Below are 14,556 nucleotides of genomic sequence, written 5' to 3' on the forward strand. Positions count from 1 at the left end.
ACAAAGGGTAATTAAACATGGATGGTGGAAAGATATAAAATCTCTTTTCTTAACTTCCAAATAGGAACTCTAATAAATGACCAAATTTTTCTGAAAATAGACCAAGAATAATATAAGTTAGAAAGAGTTTTTAAAAGACCTAGTAAGGACTACTCTTAGGAGAAATGATTATTGGTTTTTAAAAGACCTTCTACTCATTTTAAGTTTTTATATTTATTTATAAAAATGCAGGATCATATATTATATACTAACTGATTTGCTGAATTGTATCAAAGTCCTTCTTATAACAAACCTACATTTTTCTCTTATTTCTTTTTTGTTGTTGTTGATGACAATGTATATGGTAATCTTTTTTTAAAAATTTTTATTTTCTACATTAATTCACTATACACCATCACAACACACCAATGAATTTTCCATCCAAAATACACTGTGCATTGGTTCAATCAAGCACATCAACATACATGTTCTCAGCAAATAATTTTCCAATTCTTACATCCTGCATACCTTGCCCTTTGTCTTGCGAACCCTGATTCCCCGCCCCCCCCCCTCTTCTATGTCCCATCTTCCTCCTCCATTGTCCCTGGCATCCATGGTTGCCCTCCATGCCTTCCACCACCCCCCATTCAATTGTTCTGCCAATGAACTTAATTAGTCTACTTAATTAGTCTAAATATATCTGATAGCTAGCACAGCTGACACATACCTATACATGTACCCAAATCTGACCCTAGGCATAAACCCCAGTGAGTAGAATGAACATACTATAAAGTAGTACCCAGAAATAAGAGACAAACCTACATTTTTCTCTTATTTCTAATACTGCCATTCTGTCACATTCTGCACAAATACAAGGATAGGCACAACACATTGACAAACAATTTGTTAATTCTCACTCTTTGACAGTGTGCATTGCTGTGGCCTTTGTAAAATGCCCTTCATTATAGTTTTCCTAGCCTTGTTTTCAGTCTCATATACTTTTTTCCTTTGTAAATAAATATACAGACTTTCTACTTTAATGTAAATCTCCAATCCCAGAAATACTTGACAGCTATTATCAATGGCCAAAATTATCTCTGTTTATATTCCCTCCCATCATTCACTTCTTCACACAATTTGTACAAAAAAAAAAAATAGAATAATGCAACTGAAAAGACTCATGTGTTAAATAATCCCAGTCCTAAATTTATAGATGAGAAACTATGTTCAAAGAGTTTAAGCTAGTCAAGATCACAGAACTAAGTCAATGACAGACCTTGAATAGAACCAGAACTCATAGTACAGATGTCTCTTTTTTGTTTGTTTTTGTTTTGTTTTTGCTATAGGAGACAGAAAGAGAGAGAGAGAAAATGAGATATCACTTCCTAGGAGTGATGGCCATGCTGCAATCCCTTCTCCTCTATTCTCCTGTTGGTATTTGAGGAATGCACACACACATGACTGGTGTGTTTTTGAAACCACTGGAAGGAGATTCAAAACATGCACTTGGCCTTGTGGGATCCAGCTGACTTACCCACCACACCACCTGGCTAGATACATAGTAAAAACTTTTACAAAGTACATTTTATGCATTAATATCATTTCAATTACTCATAGAGCTTTTTTTTTCTTTTTCCATAATAGAAAAATAAAGAATTCCATGTGCATGCATGTGACACACTCAGAGAGAAGCATCCTCCATAGGGTTTGGTCATGCTATGATAATCTTACTCTACTCCTTTAGCCAGTCAGATCCTGGGCACTCATATATGTCCATGAATTTTAGAACAACCTAGCCAAGGATTAGAATCATAGCTGCCATGTAGGATCCAGCTTCTTTTGAGCAGCACATTTCCACTGTCCTATAGAGCCAGACCTACTTACAGAGCTTTGAGTGCCAGGCTTATTGTTCGTTTTATTTCTTAATTCATTGAAAGTTTTTAAGACTTCTAATTTAATGTCTATCTGATGTTTAAATTTCTATTTATAATCATAATATACTTATAATATTTGCTGATATAGGTACTACTATTAAATCTGGAAGCAGATGTTCATCAACCGAAACTGTGCTGAGCATTTTAACCCTAGAGATATGGACTGGATAGGAAAAATTTATGATTAAATAAGCAATAAGTGCTAATCCATAGAACTATGGAACTACTTCAGGTATTTCTTAAAAGTTTATTGACTTAAACAGCCCTTGTTATCTGACAGTAAATTAAAAGCAGTAGTTTATAAAAGGCAGATTACTAGAATTAGAAGCATTAAGAAAAGTAACATAGCACAACAGATGAGGAATAAGCAGAGAGAAGAGCTATAATGAATATTGAATGATCTTTGATCATTTAAAAGAAGTGTTTCGCAGACCTCAGAGACTTAGAGAGGCCATTACTACAAATTGAGCAATCAATCCAAGTTTTTGAATGACTAATATTTCATATATTCTTTGTAGTAATATTAATAATTGCCATGAATATTTATTATTTTATACTTAATACTCTGTTAAGTACTTTAAATAAATTATCTCTTTCAGGGCCAACAGGTGGTGGGATGGTTAAGGTGCTGGACTCCCACATGGCCTGCTGTGGTTTGAGTCCTGCTTTCTCACTTTTTCTTGGAGGAGTCCGACCCAGCGGGGTCCAGGATCTGTCTGAGCCCCCTGACCTTTGAGCACAGCCTTGGTCAGTTCAGCACATTGGCGAGGCTGCTGCTGTATGCCCCCTGACATATGAGCAAAAGCTTGGGTCAATACGCTCCGGAAACTGTGGTAGCCTTGCTGGGAAGTGACTCCCCGATTTACTACTATAAAAGAATTACATAGTTCTCTCATACATCTTTGTAGTAGGATTTCTTGAAAGTTCCCCGACCGCTCCCCTTTACCCTGACCACCTACTGGTCCACCCGCTCTCGTCCCATGGTAACTAATGTTCTAACAAAATACATAACAGTGGTGCCATAGGCTACACAAGTGGATCCACAACAAAACACTTAGGTACCATAAACCCACTTTAAAGTTTTTCATTAACGTGTTAGTCACTTTACTTTTGACTTAAGAAAAACCGGTACTGTTAATTGGAAAAGCTGTTTAAAGTATCCCCTTATTCTCACCAAGTGAACAGTAGGCTCATCCCTTTACAATAGATAGATATATTAGGATTCCTTTAATTAAATTTTAGATCCCTATAGAATTATGTAAGTATCATTCTTTATTGAGATCCATAAGAACTAATACCTATATACTTGAGATTTTCTTTTAGTAATCACAAGACGGCTGCTGCTGAACATCGGCTGATAATTAACTCTGCTTGCTGGAATTGTTTCCTGAAACTGCACTCCTTGAAGTTACCAGGAACCTGCTTTCATCAATCAAACAATTGTTGAACTGTATCGATGATTAACAGACCTGCCCTTAAACAAATCCTGAATGAAATTTATGATCCCTATTGTTAAAACTTTATGAATTGATAACTAGAACAAGTAGCCCCTCACCCATTTACTTGCCTGTATCACATTTTCAATAAAAAGGCACAATGATTCCTAGCAGTTGTCACTCCTCAGAGAGCAATCTCTGGGGGTGTCTGGCTGAGGACGTGCATGAAAAAGGCACTGAGACCTTAGTCTTCCTTTCCTGCATCACCTCCAACGAGTCAACCCACCCCCGCTGAGGCTGGTCCCTGGCAGACAGATTCATCTTATTTCACATTGAACATTATACTATGTTGTGCACATTTGATAACAATTCTACTAGTTGTTATTTTTAAGTATATATTGAATTCAACAATGACATTGTTTACTGTTTTTGTATACCATTACATAATCTGTTCAACTTGTTTACACGCATTTTCATGTCTGTTAACCATTTTCTCCTGAGTTCCACCCCTGTCCCCAAACTTCTGTTTTCTACCATTAATCCCTCTACTTCTAAGCCATTGAGTCCTTCAGTTTCCACCATAGAGTGAGGATATTCAGTGTGTTAAGCAGAGACCTACAGTACTTGTCTTTAGCCTGCCTTATTTCATATAGTATTGTGTCATTATAGGAATTTTTACTTAACATTCCTCATTGTGAGACATTGAAGTTTTCCAGTCTTTACTGTAGTAAATGATGCTTTAACAAATATGTGCAAAAGTTTTAGGGCTTAGTTTTTTTTTTTGTTTGCTATGTAAGATTTCCATTGTCTTTCTCCTACGGTATGACAGAGGCTGTACGTTTTTCATTCTTCTCATCAATTTATGGGTGTTCTGACAGCTCAATATCCTTCCAAACATGAAGTAATATCAGTCTTTTACATTTATAGACCTTCTAATAATAATATATTACTATTATTTTTTAATTTAAATTTCTGTGATTACTACAGTTGGAATGTTTTTATGTACTTAATGGCTATCATGTGTCTTTCTTTGTGATGTTCCTATTCAAATATTTTTCTATTTCTTTTTCTGTTGGACTACCTCTTATGATAGAGTTGTAGAAAATCTCTTTATTTCAAGTAAGAGTCCTTTGTCTGAAGTAGTTTTTATAATGGCTAGCAGGCGGCATGGTGGTTAAAGGCACTGAATTCCCATATGGCCGACCACAGATCAAGTCCTGGTACTGGTGGCTTGCTTTCTCACTTTCCCTCCCTCTTTTTCTCTGTCTCTCTTTGATTAAATTGGAAAATAGTAATAATAATAAAAAATAAAGTTAATTAAAATTATTTTTAAAAAGTAGTTATTGTGAATAATTTCTTATAGTATGTGAGTTATCTTTTCATTTCTTTTTTTTTCTTTTTTTGGAGAGGTTTTTGCTATAGGGTGCATGCGCTCACCAGACAGCCAGAGAGAGACAGAGAGATAGAAAGTGAGAAATCACCCCCCCAGGGGAGATGACCACGCCTCAATCCCTTCTCCTCCATTCTCCTCTTGGGATCTTGGGCATGCACGCACACACACCCAGCGTGAGTTTAAGCTACCGGGTCCAGGACTCGAACTGCGGTCGAGTACGTGGGAGTCCAGCAACATAGCCATTACGCTAACTGCTGGTCCCTCTTTTCATTTCTTAATGGCATCTTTTGATGAAAAGAAATTTAATTTACTTGCAATATAATTCCTACACTGTAAATTAGTAAAGCCACTGTGGACAACAATATGGAGATTCCTCAAAAACCTACAAATAGTAATTTTATATGATCCAGCAATTTCACTCCTGGGTATCTACCCAAAGGATAGGAATATACTCAGTCAGTAAAGTACTTGCACATCCATGTTTATTCTGGCATTATTCATAATTGTTAAGACATGGAAACAACCCAAATGTCCATGAACAGATTAACGGATTGAAAAACTATGGTACATATACACTATAGAATACTACTCAGCCATTAAAAAAAGAAGACTCTGGCATTTGATAGAAAGTGAACGACTATGGAAGATCTACTGCTAAGTGAAGCAAGCCAGACTATGAAAAAGAAACATTTTATGTCTCCACTTAGTATATACTGAATGTCCACACTTTGTGGCAGAAACTGAAATATGGAAGATATAAAAGCATGGAGAACACATGCAGATACTAGAGACAGTGTGGGAGGAGGGTGGGAAGTGGAGGAGGGTGAGAAGAAGGGGGGAAAGAAAGAAGCAAAACATTTAAGTGACACAAAAATAGAAAATTATCTTTTGATGATAATGTGTATGATAATATCTTTAACTGGACTAATATGCAGTGTATTTATGCTGGGAAAATTCATTTTGTAAGCTGTAATGGTATACAGTGATTGAATATATAAAAAATAAAAATGAATGAATAATTTTTTTGTATTTCTTTTTTATTCCTAAGTAATCAATTGCCAATCCCATTATTGTAAAGATATTACTGTTCATTTTCTTTTCTGTAAGCTTTTTAATTTTTAGCTTTCATTTTTTGGTCTAAAATCATCCCAAGGTAAGTTCTAGTTATGGGATTAAGAAGGGATTTAGGTATATTTTTCCCCTATATTTTTGCCCAGATGTTCTGCCATCATTGTAAAAAGATTATTTTCATTGATTTTTATTGGTGGCATTGTCAAAAATTAATTGACCATATATGTGTAGGTCTATTTCTGAACTCTGTTTTCCATAGTCATTGGTTTATTAGTCTTTTTTCAAATATTACATTAAGATAATGAATATAGTTTTACAACACATCTTGAAATCAGGTGGCAAAATCTTCAAACTTTGTTGTTTCTAAAGAATGTTTTTAGTTATGGTATATCTTTTACATTTCCATGTAAATCTTAGAATCATTTTGTCATTGATTCCTATAAAAGATATGCTTGACTTTTATTGGCTTGTGATAAATATATAGATTAATTTGCTAGAATAAGCGTCTTGAAAAATGCAGTCTTCCAACATGGTATGACTTCCACTGAAACATATTTTAAAATTTCTCTCTGCAATATTTTGTGGATTTCAGGAGAGAGGTCTTATACATAACATGTTTCAGGTCTTCTATTCCCTTTTTGATCTTTTTGTATCCACTATTGAAAGAAGGATATTAAAATCTCCAAAAATTATTGTTGAATTGTCTATTTCTCCCATCTATTCTGTCAGCTATGGCTTTAAATTATTTTTGTAGCTCCGTTGTTTGGTGTCTGTATGTTTATAATTGTTATACCTTCTTAACTGACATTTTTATCATTATATGTATATTTTTTGAGAGATTTTTGCTATAGGGCACGTGCACTCACGCTCGCCAGAAAGACAAAGAGAGACAGAGAGACAGAAGGCGAGAAATCACACCCCAGGGGGGACGGCCACACCGCAATTTCTTCTCCTCCATTCTCCTCTCAGGATCTTGGGTACGCATACACACGTGCCCGGCGTGAGTTTAAGTCACTGGGTCTGGGACTCGAACTGTGGTCGACTACGTGGGAGTCTAGCGACATAGCCATTACGACAACTGCTGGTCCCTTATCATATTTTTTAACAAACTTTTTTTTTTTGCTTTAAAATCTATTTTGCTTAATGGTAGTATTATAAATACTATATTACTACATAATTATTATTATATAGCTCTAACTTTCTTATAGTTGGTATCTTTTATTCATTCTTTTATTTTTAACCTATTTGTATCTTTGAATCTAAAATGTTACCTGCAGATAGCATATATTGTAGTTACATACTGACTTTTAAAAAAATCAATCTCACAATCAATATTTTTTCATTAAATTGTTTAAACCATCTACTTTTAATGTTATTGTTGATATATTTGGATTACACCTATCATTTTCTTTTTTTTCTGTCTCATGTCAATTTTGTTCCTCTAGAGGAATAAAAATTGCTATTTTGTTTGGCATTAGGTGAATATTTTGTACTGTAACATTTTAATTATTTTAATAAATCTTGCACCATATTTCTTGGAATTTTCCCAGTCTGCTCTAGAACTAATCACATTCACCTTCTCAGAAGTATACTAGCTTAATTACAGTGAAATATAGAAATGTTATCCTTTCTAGCACTATTCCCTGTGCTGTACTGGTACATGAGGGTACTTCAAAAAATTATAAAAAAAGGAAGTAAAGCATGAGTTTATTTTAGTGCAAAATATTTTTGAAATCCATGCATATTTTTGTTTTATGTCATTGATTTTTCATGAATTCTTTGAAGACTCATCATACATATTACATCTATATGTGTAACAAACCCAGTAAAATATCATTATAGTTATTATTTTATATAATTTTGTGTGTTCTATAAAGGCTGAGAGATGAATGGAGAGAAAGCATATATCTATAAAGTTTATAATATTAACCCTCTGATTTACCTCTTTTGGTTCTAGTCATCTGTTCCAGTGGCTCCAGGTTATCATTTTCATCATCTGCTTACTAAAATACAGTTTTTCTCCTACCCACTTCCTTTGTGCTGCTAGTGACAAATATATAAAATTCTATATAGAATAGCCCCCAAAATAACAGTTATTGGGTTGTTGGAAAAGTCATGATGTATTTTTTTCTGTTTTTCAAAGGTCATTTATTTATATAAAGAATAAAGATCAAGGAGTAGTATGATATATTGCCCATTTTGTCTGATAATCTTTTGCCATCTTTCAGTGAGCTTCATAATTCCTCATTTGCGGGACAAGCAGTTAGCATAAAGACTATGTCGCTGGACTCCCATGTAGTCGATCATGGTACAAGTCCCAGACCCGGTGGCTTGAACTCATGCTGGGCGCATGTGCGTGTGTGCCCAAGATCCCAAGAGGAGAATGGAGGAGAAGGGATTGCGATGTGGCCATCCCCCCTGGGGTGTGATTTCTCGCTTTCTGTCTCTCTGTCTCTCTCTTTCTGGTGAGCACGACTGCATGCGTTCTATAGCAAAAACCTCTCAAAAAAAAAAAATTACCTCATTTGCAGAAGGAGCTGTCTTTATCAGTGAAAAACTGAACAAGGTGATGATTTACAGCTTCATCTAAATTGAACACTATACCATGTGAGGAATTCTGAACAAAATGAAACAAGTGGAAGTCTGATGGCGCAAGGTCAAGTGAGTGTGGTGGGTGTGGCAACACATCCCATCCAAGCTCCAGTAATTTTTGATGGGTGGTCAAACTTGTGTGTGGTCTCATGTTGTTGTGATGTTATACAATTCCTTTATCATCAACGAGTTCTGTATGTTTCTGGATAGTGGAGTCAAGCTTTTCAGTTGCTACCCATACACATTCAAATTGATTGTTTGGTTCCTTGGTAGGAAAACAAAAAACATGACATTTTTAAAATTCCACCACACTGAAAGCATAACCTTCCTCTGATGATTGTCTGCATTTGATGTTGTTTGAGGCAAATCATCACATTGGGACCAAGACTATTTGTGCACCACATTATTGTAAACAATCCACTTCTCATTATCAGTTATCAGTCTCTTCAAAAAAGAAGCATTTTCCTCACATTTAAGAAGCATATCACAGATTTTTATATGCACCATCAAATGAACTTCTTCGAGTTCATGAGAAACTCGAATATCAAGCTTGCTCATGTATCCCAGCTTCTTCAAGTGGTCCTGAATGCTAGAATGATAGATCTTCATTGTTTCTGCGGTCTCTGGTGTTGTGTAACATGGGTTTGACTTGACTGATGCCTTTATTTTGTAGTCATCAACCTCAGGGGACCTTCCAGAACTGAGGAGCTTCACTGAGATCAAAATTGTCAGCATGGAATTTCATAAACCATCATTGGCACTGATGTTCTTGTAGAGCATTGTTACTGTAAACTTCACACAACTTTTCACAAGCTTGACATATTTTCTTCCCTTTACAGAAGTAAAATAGTAAAATCTTGCAAAAACGGAGAGTACAGGAAACAAGAAATGGGAAATTATTTGATGACGATAACATATATGTTGATGTACTTGATTGAGCCAATATACAGTGTATTCTGTATGGGAAATTGCATTTTGTTTGCTGTAATGATGTATAGTGAATGAATGTAAATAAATACATTTAAATTTAAAAAATGGAGAGTTTGGTCTTCCATACTCAACTTTTTGTAAAATCTCCAAAACTCAACCAAATTACTTAATTTTTTTAGAATGAAGCTAGAACTGTCAGCTATCAAATGACATAGCAATAACATAGATATAATTGATTCTAGTACTTCTAAAAATGAACCAGCATCATCTGCTGCAAAAATGCTTCATGACTTTTCAGACAACCCAATATATACATGTTATTTTATTAACTGCTTTTAAAGTCAGTTGAGGCAAGACATATGTACTTAAACTGCCTTTCATTTTTAAGTAATTACCCTAACAATGTTTTTAGTTTCATCCTGTAAGTTCGAATTACTATCTGGGGTCACTTTCATTTAGCCTGAAAAACTAGTTTTTCTCAAAAAGTGGCTCTGCTAGCAATACATTCTCTGAGTTTTTCTTTACCTGGGAATGTTTATATCACCTGCATTTAAAAAATAGTTGTGCTGAATATAAGATTCTTTTTTTTTTTTCACTTATGCCTGAAAACGTGTCTTTGATACATCAGTATGAGAAACTTGCCCATCAAAAAAGCATTGGTGATGGACAGTCTCACAGATATGTTACGTCTCTTTGTCAGTCCTCTGCTTCTGATCTCAACAAGTCTTTTGGTCAGGTGTTTTAAATGTTGAGCAAAAATGATATTGTTTCAGTATTTTCTCCCTTTTTAAGATATAATGCTGATTGTGTAAGTTAGGTTTATTTATTACATAAATGTGTGGTCCAAGATGACATTCTTAACCAGCTTCTGGACAGCCACTGGGCCAATTAGTAAACAGAAAAATTTACTTTTCCCATGGAGTAGCTAAAATAGTTTAATTTGGTGATGCTTGTCCATGAACATATTATGCATTATTAATAAAATTATAAGGATTTAAAAAAAAGAACATAAGATTCTTGATTGAAACCTTCTTCTGACCACTTTGAATATGTTATCCCACTGCTTTCTGACCTCCATTGTTTCTGGTTAACTGCAAATTTTATCAAAGTTCCGTTACATGTGACAAGGTATTTGTTTGTTTTCTGGCTTTTAATATTTCCTCTTTGTCTTTGCCCTTGAAAATATTAACTATGAGGACCAGCAAATGGTGTAGCAGTTACAATACTGGGCTTCCACATAGCTGACTGTGGTTCAAGTACGAGACCAGAGGCTTAAAACTCACAATGGGCACGTGTGCGTGCATACCCAATATCCTGAGAAGAGAATGGAGGAAAGGGATTATGGAGTGATCATTCCTCCTGGGAAGTGATTTCTCACTTTCTGCCCCTCTGGCGAGCTAATGAGCTCTATAGCAAAAAATCCTTCTTAAAATAAAAAAAAGAAAAAGAAAGAAAGAAAGAAAATGTTAACTATGATGTGTCTATTGTAGATATTTTTTATTTTATAATTCTTGGAATTCATGGGTTTTCTTGGATGTGTAGGTTAATGCATTTGACCAAAGTTTGGAGGTTTTCAGTTATTATCTCTTCAAATATTTTTCTGCTTCGTTATCACTCTCCTGTTCTTCAGATATTCCTATTACAGGCATACTTGGGTTTACTATGCTCCAGTCTATTTTTCTTTTTTTTTTTTTTGGTATCACATTTTTACAAATTGAAAGTTTATGGCAACCTTGTATTAAGTAAGTCTTTAGGTTACCATGTTCTGACTGTTGACCTGCTGTTTTCCCATCCCTCTCTCTCTCCTTGGACCTCCCTCTTCACTGAGACACAACCATATTAAAATTAGGCCAGTTAATTACCTCTAATCTTATTGACAAATGCAGATTGAAAGCCAAGAAGGGCCAAAGGCTAGGACTATTATTCCAAAGAACCAAGTTGTGTTTTTAGACAAATAAAAAGTTTTGAAGAAAATTTTAAAATTTCCACTCCTGTGGAAATTTAAAATGTTCACTCCAGTGAACTCACAAATGATAAGAAAGCAAAATACTTTATTGTTGATGTGAAAAATTTTCAGTGGTCTGGATAAAAGATCTAACCAGTCAAAACATTCTCTTAAGTCAAAGCCTAATCTAGAGCAAGGCCCTAACTCTATTTAATTCTGTGAAGGCTGAAAGAATAGAGAAGCTACAGCAAAAGAAGTTTGAAACTAGTAGAGGCTGGTTCATGAGACTTAAGAAAATAAACCACCTCCATAACAACAACAACAACAAAAAATGCAAGATGAAGCAGCAAGTACTGATGTTGAAGCTACAGGAAGCTATCCAGAAGATCTTGTTAAGATAATTGATCAAGGTGTCTACCCTAACCAACAGATTATCACTGTAGACAAAACAACCTTACATTAGAAGAAAATGCCACCTAAGACTTTCATTGCTGGAGAGATGTCAATGACTGGCTTCATTGCTTCAAAGGACATACTTACCCTCCAATTAGGGGTTAATGCTGCTGGTGACTTTAAATTGAAGCCAATGCTTATTCATCATTCCAAAAATCTTACAGCCTTTAAGAATTATGCTAAATCTATACTGCCTGCGCTCTATCAATGAAACAGTAAAGTCTGGATGACAGCACTTCCATTTATAACGATGTTTACTTTTGAAACATATAGTTAAAAAAAATGTTCAAAATATTACTGTTCATTGACAATGCACCCAATCACCCAAGTGATGGAGATGAACAGGGGATGAATGTTGTTTTCATTCATGCTTACTCAACATCCTATTCTATAGCTCATGCATCAAGGAGTAATTTCAATGTAAAGTCTTACTCATTTTATAATGTTTTAGCTGCCATAGATAGTGACTTCTCTGAAAAATCTTGGCAGTCCACTGATAACCTTCTGGAAAGAATTTACCATTCTAGATACCATTGAGAACATTTGTGATTCTGGGAGATGGTCAAAATAAAAGCATTAACTGGAGTTTGGAAGAAATTGATTAGAACCTTCATGTATGGGACTTTGAGACTTTGAAGTAACTGCTGATGTAATAGAAAGAGCAAGAGAATAAGAATTAGAAGTGACACCTGGAGAGGCGAATAATTGCTAAAATCTCATGATAAAAGTTTAAGGAATGAGGAGTTGCTTCTTAGGAATGAGCAAAGAAAGTGGTTTCTTGAGATAGAATCTACTTCTGGTGAAGACGCTGTGAACATTGTTGAAATAACGTCAAAGCATTTAGAATAGTCCTTGAATTAAGTTGATAAAGCAGTAGTAGGATTTGAGAAGATTGATTCCAATTTTGAAAGAACCTCTCTTGTGGATATAATGCTATTTAACAGTATTGCACAACTCAGAGAAACAGTTTATGAAAAGAAAAGTCAATCTATGAGAGAAAACTCATTGTCTTATTTTTAGAAATTTCCACATTTACCCCAACATTCAGCATTTACCATCCTGATCAGTCAACAGTCATCAGCACTGAGGCAAAACCCTCCAAAAATAAACAGATTATGACTTGCTGAAGTCTGATGATTGTCAACATTTTTAAACAATTAAGTGTCTTTAATTAGAGTATATAAATTGTTTTTTTAGATAAATGCAATGCATACTTAATGACAAAGTAAGCATAACCAAAAATTTGTGTGACTTGATGTATAGCAATATTCACTTCATTGCAGTGGTCTGGAACTAAATCTGTAATATTTCCATCATGCCTATATGTGCATGTTGGTGCACTGAGAGGTGTCCCACATTTTTCTGAGGTTTGGTCATTTTTAAAAATAATATTTTCTCTGTTCTCTAGAATGTAAAGTATATATCAATTTATTTTCAAGTTTAGCATTTCTTATTTTTGACAGTTGAAATCTACTGTTGTATCCGACCTGCAAATTTTTCTTTTCACTATTGTATTTTATTTTATAACTATAGAATTTCCATTTTTTTACAGCTGCTTTGATATTATGAATATTCTTTATTTGATGGGACATTGTCATGATAGTTTCCCTTTCATTTTGAAGCATGTTGTATTTTTGTTTTTATTTATTTATTAATATCATTTATTTTTAAGAGGTTTTTGCTTAAAGATGCCTCTGCTCACCAGAGAAACAGAGACAGTGAAAGGGAAAGTGAGAAATCACCCCTTACCCCAGGGACAATGGCCACACCATAATCCTTTCTCCTCCATTCCCCTCCTGGGATCTTGGGCACGCATACACCTGTATTTGGTGTGATTTTCAAGCCACTGGGTCTAGGACTCTAAATGTGGTCAACCATGTGGGAGTCCAGTGATATAACCACCATGCCATCTGCTGGCCCCAGTGTTTTTAGACATATTTATAATGGCTGCTGTGAAGTGTTGGTTTATTAAATCTGACATGTGAGCTCTCTCATAGGCAATTTCTTTTGCCTTGGTTTTATTTTCCCTATGATTGTGTCACACTTCCCTGTTTCTTTATATGTTGCACTAGTGAAATTTATTTCCCCAGCATTGTGAAAATTTTGCTGTTCCTTCTCAGAAGGTGCAGCCTTTATTGTATATACACTCACCCTGAGATGGCAGTGGTTTGATGGCTATCTCTTTTCCTAATCTCTCTGTTAAGCTGTCTCTGTGGGTATGACATATAGTTATTAGGCACTAGGTCACAGCTAGGTGGTTGTTATATTGTTTTTGAAAATGCCCTGGGACATACAACATGCTGATCTAATTAAATTTGGTCAGAGGTCATTTCTGAGGCCAGTCTTTGAAGTTTGTTCATATCCAAAGAGGGCTGTTCTTAGTTGTCTCTTGCTTTAGTTCACACTGGTGAACTATTAATAGCTCACCTATAGTCCTACTTGCTGCTCTTAAGAGGAATTATCAGCCTCCTCTAATTTGATTACCATATACTAGTATCCATTGGTTTTAAGAGCACCATTAGGCTTGAACTTCTCCATATTATATTTTAAATAAAGCCAGTTATTTCAGGGAGAGCTTCAGAGCTTTCTGTTCTTATTGATTGCATCAATACCTGGGCAAAATCTATGAGCCACCAGCTTGGACCTTGGACAAGGGTGGTAATCTCCGGTCTTCTCAGTTTATCTTTTTTGACAGGAAGTATCTTGCTTATGAACAAAATGGGGTGAGGACAATCAGAGCCTGAGTATTTTTTGCCTACCACACCTAGGATAGAGTTTCTGTCCTACAAGTAGGAATAAGCAGGTGAAAGGAACCTCTGATCT

The 14,556-nt window shown here is 35.1% G+C and overlaps 1 protein-coding gene across 2 annotated transcripts in view; it reads right to left on the reverse strand.

Moving 5' to 3' along the window:
* STXBP5L (syntaxin binding protein 5L) overlaps window positions 1-14,556 on the reverse strand; it is a 376,137-nt gene that overhangs the window by 119,545 nt on the left and 242,036 nt on the right. The gene's annotated exons all lie outside the window — the stretch shown is intronic.

The sequence above is a fragment of the Tupaia chinensis genome, unplaced genomic scaffold (genome assembly GCF_000334495.1).
Source record: "Tupaia chinensis unplaced genomic scaffold, TupChi_1.0 Scaffold000185_1, whole genome shotgun sequence".
NCBI lineage: Eukaryota > Metazoa > Chordata > Mammalia > Scandentia > Tupaiidae > Tupaia > Tupaia belangeri.